The sequence below is a fragment of the Balaenoptera borealis genome (assembly GCF_965194805.1).
Source record: "Balaenoptera borealis genome assembly, chromosome: 21".
Lineage (NCBI taxonomy): Eukaryota > Metazoa > Chordata > Mammalia > Artiodactyla > Balaenopteridae > Balaenoptera > Balaenoptera borealis.
This window is the reverse complement of record NC_138880.1, coordinates 16,475,096-16,488,164: the sequence shown is the minus strand read 5'-3', so window position 1 is coordinate 16,488,164 and position 13,069 is coordinate 16,475,096. Positions and strand designations below refer to the sequence as shown.

General features: G+C 39.8%; 1 protein-coding gene and 1 long non-coding RNA gene across 6 annotated transcripts in view; one reads left to right on the top strand and one right to left on the bottom strand.

The window, feature by feature from the left end:
- Nucleotides 1–13,069, top strand: part of DLC1 (DLC1 Rho GTPase activating protein) — a 404,379-nt gene that overhangs the window by 111,786 nt on the left and 279,524 nt on the right. The gene's annotated exons all lie outside the window — the stretch shown is intronic.
- The window catches only part of LOC309619679, a 38,249-nt gene continuing 26,222 nt past the window's right edge, over nucleotides 1,043–13,069 (bottom strand). The window contains exons 1-2 of the long non-coding RNA XR_014239152.1: nucleotides 10,159–13,069; nucleotides 1,043–7,327 (exon numbers count right to left, since the gene is read on the bottom strand). The exon at nucleotides 10,159–13,069 is cut by the window's right edge and continues 26,222 nt beyond it. This is a non-coding gene — a long non-coding RNA (uncharacterized lncRNA). The remainder of the gene's footprint in view (nucleotides 7,328–10,158) is intronic.

The following is a 13,069-nucleotide window of genomic DNA, read 5'->3' as shown; positions in this document are numbered from 1 at the left end:
TCCAGCTCATATTTTCATCCAAGAGAAATAACAACTTCCAGTTATTTCTGGGCAATGTAAAATGGCAAGCCAACGGCATGCCACATCACAGCAACCAAGAATATAATTCATAGCATTGAGCAATAATAATAACCCGTAAGCCATTTTCACAGAGCTCTCTTCATCTCAAACAGAGTTGTCCCCAAGTTCTAATTATATATTTGGTGTTTCCATTCTTTTTCTGATTCCCTACTTTGATTCTTTGATTGATAATTAATGCTGCCCCTGGCATTTGGTGGCCGCTACCCTCACTTCTTAAAGACAGTTACAGTCAGTTGAAATGCTTAACTGGGGATTCCATGTGAATATTCAGTAGCCGTTGTACAAAGTTTATACAGAAGGCTTTTGTGACTATAGTTTTGAGCTGTCTACCACATACCAGATTTCTAAATGAAAAAGTAAAATCAGCAACCAAGCATTTGAGTATTCTGAATATCACACATCTAAACAGTTGGTGTCGTAACAAAAATATGAAGAGTGTCATTTACTCTTTATCTTCACTGTTTATCTTTTTCAAGGCACAGTCACTTGAAAAATATCAATATTCTTGATATTCTGCTTATTTAATGAGAATTTTATATGCTAGTTTCTTTTTTTTGAATGAATGAATGGTTCATATTCCTTAGATTATTGTTGCCACTCTCACTTTTTAGTGATTCTCTGTTCTTTCCACTGTGACAACTTGGTGTAATCCAGGCAACTTCTGAATTAGTAAACTGCTTCAAAGGAAAATCAATTGACACTCATGAAAAACAGTTGTTTCCTTTTTACTGTAGATTGCTTTATCCATTTTATTTTGTTGTTGTTCTGCTGATTCATGTTGAAGGCCCTACCTTTGTATAAATACTATAGTAATTTACTGAATGGGAATTTACCACATTAGTCATTCTGTGAAATGCAGAGAATCATACAAATAGGCAATAATAACAATAAATCAGTGCTGTTCAGACTGTGCACTCTGGGCACCCCCAGAACTGCCTTCCTCTCCCTGCCCCAGCCAGACTTATTTACTTTTTTTTTTTTTTATAAATTTATTTATTTATTTATTTTTGGCTGTGTTGGGTCTTCGTTTCTGTGCGAGGGCTTTCTCCAGTTGCGGCAAGCGGGGGCCACTCCTCATCGCGGTGCGCGGGCCTCTCACCATCGCGGCCCCTCCCGTTGCGGAGCACAGGCTCCAGACGCGCAGGCTCAGCAGTTGTGGCTCACGGGCCCAGCTGCTCCACGGCATGTGGGATCCTCCCAAACCAGGGCTCGAACCCATGTCCCCTGCATTGGCAGGCAGACTCTCAACCACTGCGCCACCAGGGAAGCCCCAGACTTATTTACTTTTATCCCTTTTATATATTGGCCTTCTGAATAAAATCCTCTTTGATCAATCCATAGCATTAATTTTGTTTAAATCCCAAACTAAACGAATTATACGGGTGAGAAAAACATGGGAGAATTTTTTCTTGGGTCCAGATAGCCTCTGATTTCCAAGAGCATCCTGGCGAAGTTGCCTCCAGAACTTCTCTGTTGCTAGGGCAACAACCTCCGGGTGCCAATAAGAAACAAAAAAAGTGGGAGAGAGAGCAGACTCTGGATCGGAGCAACTCGACTTAGCCTGGGTCTGGAATTCTGCTGAAGCAGATTATTAAATTCTATATTGCAGACACTGAGCTGTAGATAGATAGTTTTACATTATTTTTTACTGTCTATTGGGGAGTAAAGTCAGAATTTTATATAACTTTTAATAGATAAAAACATTTAGAATTCAGAACTAGTAGAATTTCCACTTAAATGTATTTCCTAAGCAAATATTAACTAAGTATTAAATTTTACAGTTTGAATTTCGTGAATATATCAAAATCGTGCAATTATTTCCCTATAGCACATCTGTAGTTTTTTTCTGTATTAAATACAATATTATATAACACTATGATGATAGTTCTACAAATATTTTTATCTGAATTTCTAATATCCTCTTATGTAGTTACATAGACTAAAAAGGACTTCCATATTTGTTAAAGAGCAATTTTTTGTTTCTAATAATACTGAACTTTTAAAATATTTATTAGAACACCTTAATTTAATCAGAATGTAAAGAAAACTATTACTATCCATGTGTAATATATCTAAGTGATGTATTCATGTCCTTATGAAATTATTCTACATTTTATTAAACAAAAGCCTTTCTAATTAATAATGTAGCTGAACTCTAGTACTATTAATGTTGTGAACATTAATGTTATAAAACTCAATTCTTTTTTTTTCCCAAAAAACTATAAGAACTCACTATGGCTATGTGTAAGCCGCTGTGCTGGACACTGGGATAGAATTTAAGAAAAAACAGAGGGGGGAAATGACATGATTGGAATCTTTGGAATCAGACCCGGGACCAGGAATTGCCCGGAGAAGCTTTATTGGTGAATGTTCTTGGGAGACAGACATGCATAGAAGTGAGGAAGGCAGAACTGGTCAGAGAGCAGAGTTGGCTGAGCTGCAATGCAGTAACAGTTGCAGCCTCGCCTAACTCTCTGCAGCTCTCTGGAGCTTGGGTGGCCCTTCAGAGTTGTCCCAAATTGAGACAGGGAGGCTGGATCTCTGTATCCCTGCACTCTTAGGCTGCCCCTAGAAAGTGATGTAGTCTTGAATGAGGCAGTTCCTTGCTGTCAAGGGCATCTCCCAAAGAGGGAAACAGATGTAGCCATTGGCAGCCACTATTCCCAGGAGCAGGGGAATCGGCCCTGGAGGGGGAATCTGGGAGTAGCTCTGCAGTCTCCACCACACATGTCATGGCCTTCACCTTCATGGGGAGCACTCTGTGATGTAAGCAAACACGTGGTTATGAAAAGATGTAATAAACACCAAATTAAAGTTATACCGAATCTAAGGATTAAATGTTTAAGAAATGTATTAGTTCTGTTAGAGAAGATGGGAACCCTTAGGTAAGACTTCCCAGAGGAAATGACAATGGAATGTGGTCTTTAATAATAACTAGGAGTTTCCCAGGTGAGGAAAGGGGAAAAGGAATAGAGTGTAAAAAACATCAGAAAACGAACAAAAAGCAGTCTGCTCACGGCTTATTGGTAATTGAGTAAAGAATAGGGTACATAACTATACCTGGCAGAAAACGTATCTAGAATAGCCTTTGGGCAAGTTTGTCGATAACTTTCAATACCCCGTCTAAAAAATCTACTTTAAGGGAAATGCGAGGATGGCTTTTAAATAAGAAAACAAAATGATTTGATTTATATTTTAAAGAACTAGAACTCCACAAATGCAGGAAAAAATGGAATCAGAGTGTAGGGGGTCTAGGAGACATCGAAAGGAGCTAGGAAGAGCAGATAAACTTTTGTGACAATGATTTAGGCCAGGGAGAGTGATGACCTGAAGGGAACAGCAATAAGGAACAGGGAAGATACACTATTGGAGGTAGAACTGATAGGGTTTGAAAACTGAGCTTTTGCAAAAAAGACGAGAGAAAGGAAGGATTAAGTGTGGATTCAAAATTTGTGTCTTGAAAAAGTAAGACAATGATAGGGTCGTTGACTAAGATAAGGAATAAAGAAGCAGAAGTACGTATGAGGAGAAAAAGCAGTGTTTTTTCTTTAAATCAACCTTATTAAGATAAAATTTACATACAATAAAATGTACCCATTTTAAGTATACATGCTTCCAGGATGTTTTTGATAATAATGGAAAGAAGGAAAGACAGAGGCTAGCAGAGGAAGTTTTATTGAGGGAAGATTTATCATCTTTTCTTGCATTGTTTAATTTTTTTAGGAATGTAGTCTTGTTAAACATGTACCACCTAATGGAAGAAATCACAAAACAAATTAATTTTTCCACAGCAAACACCCATGGCAGCTACTTTTCTCCCTCCCTGCTTAGACAAAAACTTAGGGACTCTCATGGCTCTTTCCAGATATTGTTAAGTAACACAATCATTTTTAAATTCCAAAATATGGAATTTTTGGAATACTGCTGTCTTGAATCAGAAATGAAAAAGTTCTGTCCCTATAATAATCAACATTTCAATCTTCCTTTCCTGTAAGGCTCTCCCCTCTCTTCTAGTTTTGTTCTGCTAAGGCAGGTGTCTGCTTGCAGCCAGGGAAGATTGGGGGTGGAGGGTTAGCTTCCTTTTGCATTCTAGCTCACCACGTACATCACTTGCTAGCAGCTATGTCAGGGAGGTGAAAGGGAGAGGAGCACAGAGAAATCCTCACTGGAAGAGCATGAGTGCTCTGTGGGTCTAGGAGATATTCAAGGATCTCTCACCTGCTGTATCAGTTATCTTTTGCTGTGTAAAAAATCATGTTTAAACTTTGTGGCTTGAAACATAATTTATTACTTCTCATGGTTTTTAGTAAGTTCGGAATTTGAGAGAAACTCTGGTTTAACTTAGGGTCTTTTATAAGGTTGCAGACAGGTGCCTGCTGGGATGCTGTCATATAATAGCTTTACAGGGGCTTCAAGATCCACTTGTAAATTGACTTATGTGACTGGCAGATGAGTGCTAGAAAATTGGTTCTTCTCTATGTGGGTCTCTCAGTGGGGCTACTTGAGTGTCCTCATGACATGGCACCTGGCTTCCCCCAGAGTGAGTAAAAGAAACCAAGGAAGTCAAACTGGCATGTTTGCCGTATTCTATTGGTCACACAGACCAGCTCTGGTTCATTGTGAAAAGGGACTAAACAAATGCATGCTTACAAAAGTGAAAATTATTGAGGGCCATTTTGAAAACTGGGTACCACAATTTGTCATGTCTCTCCCACATGCAAAGACATTCACCTCCTCCAGAGGCCCCCTTAAGACTCATCTCATGACATCTTTGCAAAGTCTGAGGTCTTGTCGTGTAAATCAGATCCAGGTTCCGATGAGACTCTTTAGGTACAGTTCGTCAAGTACAGCCCCTCAAGTATAGTTCCTCTTGACCTGAAGACCTGTGAACACACCCAACATACAATGGTATGACAGACACAGCATAACCACTATAAACTTCCCCATTCAACAAAAGGGAAAATGTGAGGCACTTAGAAGTCACTTGTCTATAGAAAGTCTAAAAAACAGCAGGGCATATGCTTGAAGGTTCTTGGCTGGGAATCATTTCTACTACTATGTGGTTTCTGGTTCAGCCTTCTGAGATGCCCTTAGTTCTGCCTTTTGATTCGTTCCTTTTTCTTATGAAATGACCACTGTTTTTACAGCTGAGCAGTTTTCATCTTGGTTTCTGCCTGTAGAGGGTTGGGAGGTTCATGGCCTTCTATTGCTTTTGCACTGTCTCTGAATCTTTTGTTCCAAGATGGAGATGTTTCTACTAGTGCAATCTCTTTAAAACTTTGTACATTTCCTGTTTGTCTTATCAGGGCTCACTCCATTAGATAAAAGCCACACTTACAAATCTCTTCAAGATAAACCTTTCTCTACCTTAGACCCCCCTATTGAGGCTTCTGAGAGTCAACGCCCTGGTGATTCTTAAAAACTCTATTATTTAATGTAAAGGATCTGTGACATATACCCCAGAAACCCTTGGAGAGCTTTTTGTCTGAACAGTTCTCTGAAGTATTAGCTTAGCTATATCTGAGGACTTTACCTTTAGACCATACTGTCTTGGCTGTAACCTGGATTTGATCTTACCCAGAAACCACTTAATTTTAGCAACATTTATTGTCTGGAGAGACTGGGAAGAAACAGAGACCGGGAAGAAACTTGTCCCTCCCCTTTTGCACTTTAGTATAATAAGAAGTCAGGCAGCACCTTTAACCCAACTTGGAAATCTCCTTAGCTAGATTACTAAGTACCTGAGGTACATTTTCTACTTTCCACATTACTACACAACAGTACTGCTAAACTTTCTGCCACTAGATAAAAAAGATCCCTTTTCTCCTAATGACATTTTCCTTGCTTTTCTTTAAACTATAACTGAAAGCTTGCTCAAAGGCCATCCAGCTTATGCTTATGCAACAGTATCTTTGACGTCCTTTAGTCTTTCAATATCACTCCCCTCATGGTCCATCTAGCATTCACCTGCCACCCGAACCCAAAGCCACACCCACATTTTGTCAGTTTTTAGGTTTTTTGTTCTAGGAGCACCCCATTCCTAAGTGTCGAAATCTGGATTGGTTATCCATTGCTGCATAACAAATCAACGCTGATTCAGTGGCTTAAAACCACAGTGATCATCTGTCGTGTCTCATGGTTTCCATGGACCAGGAATGCAGGAGTAGCCTGTTCACGCAGTTCTATCTAGTACTGTAGGGCCTCTCATGAGGTTGCAGTCATGTGTTGGCTGAGGATGGAAGATCCACCTCCAAAACGGCTTACTCACATAGCTGGCAAATTGCTTTTTCTTTGCATGAGTCTCTCCATGAGACAGCCTTAGTGTCCTCACGCCATAGCAGCTGGCTTCTCCCAGAGTGAGCAACCTAAAAGACCAAGTCAGAAGCTCCAATGCCTTTTATGAACTAGTTTTGAGAGTCCCACACCATAATGTCTGTTATATTCTATTGGTCGTACAATACTGATCAGCGTGGGAGGGGACTAACCAGTGCACGTGGACCAGGAGAAAACGATCATTGGGAGCCATCCTGGACATTAGCTACCATATCTCTAATTCTCTTAATGTAACTCTCTTTTCTATTTTTGCAGGTCCCTTATTTTTCCTGTAGCCCCTAGGAATGTGAGGACATTTTTAGCTTCTCCCTGCTGAGGCCAGTTTACACCTCTAGTCAGCCCTCTGAGCAGGTCCTTAAATGATGCCATGGGGTACATCTGAGACCCATAAGAAATACTAACACTGCCTTTTCCCTGAGCAATCTAGGAATTCACCTGATACTAGGACAGCCACTTTTCCTTTGGCTCATCCCCAGCTAGGCCGCCCAATCAGGTCTTGTCAGGCTCCCGTGGACCCCATGCTGTAGCGACACATATCCTCTCCATGTCTGAAGGATCCCACTGAAGTCCCTCTAACCAGCCTTGAAATTAGAGCAGGCTCCCTACTCACCTTTCCTTATAGGGAAAGATTTGGGAGAGAACTCATAGCACCCCCAAATCTCTCTCCAAAATCACTTTATCCCAAATATCTTCTGATTCCTGATGCTATTAGATTCTTCGGGGGAAATTGAGAGTTCTCTAATGCAGTGGTTCCCAACCTTTTTGGCACCAGGGACTGGTTTCGTGGAAGACAATTTTTCAACGGACCCGGGGTGGGGTGGTGGTGGGGGGGGGGATGGTTCAGGCGGTAATACAAGTGATGGGGGGGATGGGAAGCGGCAGATGCAGCTTCGCTCGCTAGCCCACCGCTCACCTCCTGCTCTGTGGCCCCGGGGTTGGGGACCCCTGCTCTAATGCTTTCTCCTCCAAATACTTTTTGCAAGATGTACTTTTTTTTCTGTCTCACAACTCACTTTGATATGGAATCTGTCACCTTAGAGTTTAAATCACAACTTCAATTTTAACATCCTATCACAGGGATCTGTGTCCTGAGCTGTGATTATGACTGCTAGGGAACACATTTCCTCTCTGCTGCTGTCAGAGATAAGAACACTGAGCAAGATGAAACCACAAATTCAAGGTTATGGTCGTACTTTTTTGTCAGTCACTGAAACTGTATTCAGACAGGACTAAAGATAGGTACACACAACCCATAATTGAATGAGTACCACTCTTCAGTTCCTTGACAGGCCGAGCTAAAGGCAGAGCTTATATCCCCCAAAGGAGGGAAAAATATTTAAAAATGGGTTTTCTTTAAAAACATTAAGTCAGAACACAGGCTGATCAGGTGACATGTTAAAATATTACAAAATAGTTTGTATGTTGACTAACAATTGAGCTGTAGATTAACAAATTTGAACACAATAAAAAAAACTGATGATGACAGAGGTTTAAAATGAAAAATTGTATTCTTGCAGAGAGAATAAAAAGTGTTTAGCAGTTTGCCTAGACTTTCACTTTTTTCTGCTTTGGGGTCTACATGACATAATTTTTTGTCTATTATGGGGCTTGATTTCTTCTTCCGCTCTAAGAAGTACTGAAGAAACATCCTTCCCATAAGAGTCCATTTCTTGGGAATTGTGTTGGGAAAGAGGTCCAATGCAATGACCAGGGATGGATCCTGCCTGGCCAGGAGTACTGGACGTTCAGTTTGGGGCTGAGCTCTAGAAGCTTCAGTAGCTTCTTGGGATAAAGAAGGATGGGTTTCAGCAATAAGTACACCTGTTGGGTCTCAAATGGTCAGATCAAGCATGGATGGAGGGAATTAGGTCAGGCTGATTCAGGGGAGTAAAGGAATATATTCTGACTAGGGAGATGCCTGGGCAGCAGGAATAGGCCCCAAGGATACCTGCTTATATTCAGACTCAAGCTGATAGACTATTTTTTAAGCTTTTTGAAGTAATAGGATACTAAATGTAATTTTTTCTTACAAAATGCCTGAAAACTTTCATTAAAATATTGCCATCAAACCAGAAAATAATTATGTGGCAAAAACTATGCGATGCCATTTAAAAGCAGCAGGCACAAAATTTAAATCATTTCAATGTTTTTCATTAGTTACATCATGTATTTATTATTTTTTTTTACAATTATGCTAGCATATTTCTGAGTTACATAGAATAAACAACATTACTCATTTAACTGGCTTGAAGAATATTGTCATAGTGGATTGTCCATAATTCCATTTGCTGTATAAATTGCAAGGGACATTACAAGGACATGAGCTGTATGCTTCCCTGTGCATCTTTTCAATTCAATTCGTTAGTAAGTTACACACATAAGGGAAGTTCTGTTACTCTTTCAGGCTGATGTAGGGCTTTTTTTTTCTTTTAAATATTTGTAAATAAATAAATTTACACCTAGATATATGGATAGATAGCTAATTCTCCATGGAAGAATGTTTTCATGTTTTTTAAATTGTGTTTCTATATAATGCATTTACAGCATACAAGAACATTCCTTCAACCCAAACAGATATTTTGGAGAAAAATTCTAACACATTTAATATCTTTCTGGAACATAAGTTTGAGTTCCATATGTATTATTTTAAGATATTATTTTTACTCCAAGAGAAGTAAAAATACACTACTAACTAAAAATTCTATCTAGAGGGACTTCCCTGGTGGCGCAGTGGTTACAAATCCGCCTGCCAATGCTAGGGGACACGGGTTCGAGCCCTGGTCCGGGAAGATCCCACATGCCGCGGAGCAACTAAGCCCGTGCGCCACAACTACTGAGCCTGTGCTCTAGAGCCCACAAGTCACAACTACTGAGCCCATGTGCCGTGTGCCACAACTACTGAAGCCCGTGCTCCTAGAGCCCATGCTCTGCACAAGAAAAGCCACCACAATGAGAAGCCTGCGCACCACAACGAAGATCCAATGCAGCCAAAAATAAATAAATAAAATAAATAAGTTCATTTAAAAAATTCTATCTAGAGATAATTGTATCTTTCAAAGGACTTTCTTCTTTGATGAGAAAATAGTACAGGTAGGCTCTTACAATTACTCGTTATTTTTCTTGGAATGAGGAAATCTTAGACCTTGAAAAGAATAATGTACAAAAAAAATTAACCCTAATTAAAATAGTGTCATCATTAAGACCTTGAACAATAAAAAGCATGGTAATTGCTCTATCTTGCTTTTTGTTTTCATGTTTGCTTTGTTTTGGTTCTCTTTTTTCTTTCAGAATGCTGCCATCTTCTGGTCAAATTACATATCGCTTCAAAAACAAAATAAGAGATCCACACTATGAGGCAATTTAGGTTATATAAATTCACCTTTTATCATTAGGAGTCACCTATTTAAGAATTGTGCCTCCAATGTTCCAAAACCAGAGAACTTTAGGTGACTTTTCAGGAACTTTAAGAAGTTAAATTCACAGAGAATATTTGAGGACTTTCAATGCTATCAAAAAATGTATATTGCACAGAAAATGCCAATGGAAGTACAGGTAAGGCAAAGTATCTCTAGGGCAGCAGTCCCCAACCTTTTTGGCCCCAGGGACGGGTTTCGTGGCAGACCGTTTTTCCATGGAATGGGGGGGCGGTGGTGGGGTCGGGAGGATGTGGTTCAGGCGGTAATGTGAACGATGGGTAACAATGGGAGCGGCAGATGCAGCTTCGCTCGCTCACCCGCCACTCACCTCCTGCTGCGCAGCCCAGTTCCTAACAGGCCGCAGACTGGTACCGGTCCACGGCCCAGGGGTTGGGGGCCCTGCTCTAGGGGATATTTGGCTTTGCTGTATTTCTGTAAGAATCTATGGCTTAGCATGGTTAGGGAATTTTGATGTATATTTGCCATTTCCTCTCTACAAACTTTTAATTTTCAAACTGGTTCCCCTTGAAAGAATCTTTTTATTGTATTTTATGAACACCCTTAATGGCCTTCTTACAACAAAGAGGATTCTTGTGGCAGACATCTGTCTTCTTGTCATAGAGTTGTTCATATTTATAACTTCTTTTAGAATGATTCATTAAATGATACATAATTTAAAGGGCTAGATTTGATAAATGTGATTACTTCTTATTTCCACTAGTTTTTATTCCTTTTCATTGATTCCTTGAACAAAAGGTGGAGTTCTTACCATGTGCCGATCTCTATGGTAGGCACTGAAAATTGAAGGAGAAATAAGATGCCGTCCGTGGACTTAAAAGCATGCAATTTCGTAGATTCTTTTTAGCCAAGTCCTAAAAATCTCATTCTACCACACTGTCCTTAACTTATCCACCAAAAACATCTTCATCCACCAAAACCAAAAGCTAGTAAATCACAGTGCAAGAGTTTGGAACCACTAAAAGGCTCATTAGCTACTGCTTTTTGTCACTGATGGTTTCTACCAGATTTTCTTTTTTTTTCTTCCGTGATATTTACAATCTGCTGACACACATAATCCATGCTGAATAGCCATGAAATCAGCCACGGTCATCAATATTTAACAAGTGGAGAATACTGACACAGACCCACTGATTTGAGTCACTTGACAAGAACTAGGATTAATATTAGCTAAAAAGAGCAGTCTTGTCTTACTTCCGTCATGCGGAAGACTTTTGTAGGTAAAAGCAGGCAGTTACTTTGTCAGAGTTTGGGAACGATATCATGAGACAGAATCCTCAAGAAAGATGAAAAGTGTACTGACAACTCTAAATTTCCACTCTCCCTGTGCTAGTTATGAATCCATGAAACAAAGCACTCCTCCCCTCTCCCACACACCTACCTGCCTTATTTCTTAACATTTCTAACTCTACTATCCCCAAATCACACTTTCTGTTCTAACTATATTGTCTCTCCTATATTCATAAATTGCCTGATGAGTAGGGTGGTCATGGGCGGGGAGAAGGGAAAGGAAAGGGTGCTGGGCTTCAGATCAGGGCATGACCAGAGGGTCATCCTGTGCCCTCTCAGTGCCAGGTCCCAGGGGAGACTGCCCCGTTAAGGGGGACTTAGAGGCAGGAGGAACACACATCCTTCCTAATCCTCCCAGCCGCACTGGCAGCACCCCACTGTTCTCTGCCTTATTAAAAGAAAGCAGGGAACTGATCACATGCGTTGTTGAATGGTGTTTACTGGGTGGTGTGAAAATCCTCCCCATATTCTCTATAAGAGAAGGTAGGAGCCACTGCACAGGCAGTCAGTGTAATAGTTCACGGGAACAGTTAGTTCCTCACAGTCAGACCATCTCTTCATTCAGAAGACAGAACTAAGACTACATGGGGACATCTTTCTTCTTTTGGATACTTTTTCTTGGAGCAGTAACTAGAATGCAATTTAAACTTTTTCAGATTTCATGCTGGTGAAAAAATCAGGAGAAAATTAGAAAATCTGCAAGCCACTCTAACAAGAATCCTAGATATCAATATTTCCTGATATTTTTAAGTTGACAATATACATATAACACATAATATATATTATAATGATAATATATAATATATAAAATATCATATATGTATAATCTCCAGGGTTTTTTTAACCCAAGTTTAATAAATGATTCATAGTTACATGTACATTATGCTCTTCTTTGAATTAGAATGGTAGCTAAGCTTTGAAGTATATAAATGATTTTTTAAATTTTAATCATATGCCAAAAAAAATAGCTGTTGAAATTTCCAATTTAAATAGTAGATGTAAAGAATTTAGGATTGAGCCAGCTTGCCCTTTGGCCTCTTGGGTCAGAGGTTAAGTTGAAGCTTGGATTTGAAATGCTCACTGTGGGGGATCTAAATCCATAACAACTACATGACAATTAACAGAACATTTCTATTCCACTGAGACCTATTTTATTTTTTTTAACATCTTTATTGGAGTATAATTGCTTTACAGTGATGTGTCACTTTCTGCTGCATAACAAAGTGAATCAGCTATATGTATACATATATCCCCATATCTCCTCCCTCTTGCATCTCCCTCCCTCCCACCCTCCCTATCCCACCCCTCTAGGTGGTCACAAAGCACCAAGCTGATCTCCCTGTGCTATGCGGCTGCTTCCCAGTAGCTATCTATTTTATAGCTAGCTATTTGGTAGTGTATATATGTCAGTGCCATTCTCTCACTTCATCCCAGCTTACCCTTCCCCCTCCCCGTGTCCTCAGGTCCATTCTCTACATCTGCATCTTTATTTCTGTCCTTCCCCTAGGTTCTTCAGAACCTTTTTTTTTTTTTTTAGATTCCATATATATGTGTTAGCATATGGTATTTGTTTTTCTCTTTCTTACTTCACTCTATATGACAGACTCTAGGTCCATCCACCTCACTACAGATAACTCAATTTCGTTTCTTTTTATGGCTGCGTAATATTCCACTGTATATATGTGCCACATCTTCTTTATCCATTCATCCGTCAATGGACGCTTAGGTTGCTTCCATATCCTAGCTATTGTAAATAGTGCTGCAATGAACATTGTGGTACATGACTCTTTGAATTACGGTTTTCTCAGGGTACATGCCCAGTAGTGGGATTACTGGGTCATATGGTAGTTCTACTTTTAGTTTTTTTAAGGAACCTCCATACTGTTCTCCATAGTGGCTGTATCAATTTACATTCCCACCAACAGTGCAAG